This window comes from Podarcis liolepis (assembly GCF_965112155.1).
Source record: "Podarcis liolepis genome assembly, chromosome: 7".
Classification (NCBI taxonomy): Eukaryota; Metazoa; Chordata; class Lepidosauria; order Squamata; family Lacertidae; genus Podarcis; species Podarcis liolepis.
Window position 1 is genome coordinate 53,928,915 of NC_139561.1, and position 1,708 is coordinate 53,930,622.

The 1,708-nt window shown below is 43.1% G+C and overlaps 1 long non-coding RNA gene across 1 annotated transcript; it reads left to right on the forward strand.

Moving 5' to 3' along the window:
• Positions 1–382: 382 nt before the first annotated feature.
• LOC310711736 lies at positions 383–1,163 on the forward strand. The gene is made up of 2 exons (XR_014528622.1): positions 383–802; positions 890–1,163. It is a non-coding gene; the product is annotated as an uncharacterized lncRNA (long non-coding RNA).
• Positions 1,164–1,708: the final 545 nt, after the last annotated feature.

Here is a 1,708-nt window from a genome sequence, read left to right on the forward strand (position 1 = left end):
TACCCCTGCTCTAGCAGTAAAAACAAAGTCAATCTGTTGCTGCTGCACAAGAGAGAAAAATTCCCTTACCCTTTGAAGGACTCAGATTGACTTGGTGAGTCTCACTGATCAGTGTTCAAGAGCCCCTGATTTATATGACTCCAGAAGGGGCACTTTGATCCCTTAAAAAATAAATAGAGCAGGCTTAAAAGGGATCGCTGCTGATGAGTGGCAATTTGGTGCCATTTGTATGTTTTGGCAAAGTTCAAAGGTCTGGGCTTTTGCTGATATATATAAAAATTTTAAATGACAATGCATCACTGTGGCCGAGAGAACAGAAGAATGCCGTCCATAAACAAGAAGCAAACAGGGTTGCTAGGTAACCAAGAATGAAGGCCTAAAAGCTGATTCCGCTCTGAGATTAAGGCATGTTTTCAAGTGAAGGGACACACACACACACACACACACACACACCCAGCACATTTCTTCTTCAGAAATATTGGCCTAATACGATTTTTGAACAGAATACTTTGACTTCCTCTCCCCTCACCAGGTAGAACCAGGAGATAACGTTAGTCACTCACAAAGCAATATGTGACCACAGCCTTATCTGTGGGGAACCTGGGAGGCTGCCAGATGAGAACTGTTAAAAAGGAGGGCAGAATGGCACATGAGAACAGCCTTCCCCCTCCCCGGTGCCCTCCAGATGTTTTTGGACTACGTCCGACCCAGCAGAGCCAGCTGGGTCCACTATGCTCATGTAAGGCCACGCCCTTCTTCAGGTAGTCATCTTCTGGGTCACCGACTGAAGCCATGACAGTCAGTAAGTTTCCTAATTATGCCAATATTTCCCTTTGCAGTGCTGATCAGACCTCCCCAATGTTCTAATTCTGTCGTCTCTCTCCTGTAGAAGCAGCAAAGAAGGCAAAGCGTTTGATTTGCATGTAGTGAAATGTGTTGGTGGTGAAGGCTGGGATTTCTCAGAAACACTTCACACACTGCTTCTCGGGGAACGTACTGTTGCTTGCTTGTCTCTCACCTCAGAGGCACCCAGCCCCAAACTTTCAGAATCCTCTGTGGGATTTTTTTCTACTCGATCTGTACTCTGACTTCTTGCTGTTTCGTTGTAATTTTCTTTTGTAGTATATTTTTTGAAATTAAATTTTCAAACATTTTCACCATAATCTTCATATCAAATAGTTACATTCTTTCATAAATTGACTTTCCACCCCTGTTTCCAAAGCGTTGGAAACAGACATTTTCTACTGCATTATATCTTTATCTGTTGCCAAACGTTTCTCTACGACAATTATTTCATCATTTTTCTTCTGCTGCTTTTATCTTGAATCCTGCCCACAATTTCATTTGACTATCGTGGTTTTTTTAATAGTCCATGAAAGACCTCCATTTCTCTAGGAAAAGTTCATCATTTTGATCTCTTAATTTCATTGTCAGCTTTGCCATTTCTGTGTAGTCCAGTACTGTTTCCTTGTATTTTTGAAAAAATGAGGAATCTGCCAAGTTGCTAGCCCTCTTCAAGCGTTCAAAGCATGAGTAGCACTGTGTGGTGCTCTCCAGATGTTACTCAGCTGCAATTCCCATCATTCCTCACTGTTGGACATGCTGGCCTGGACTGATGAGAGGTAGAGTTCAAAATCAGTAGGGCACCACTTCCCCTGGTGTTTAGGCTCAAGGTGTGGTGGTGTGTGCTAGCCCAGCTGATTCCTGA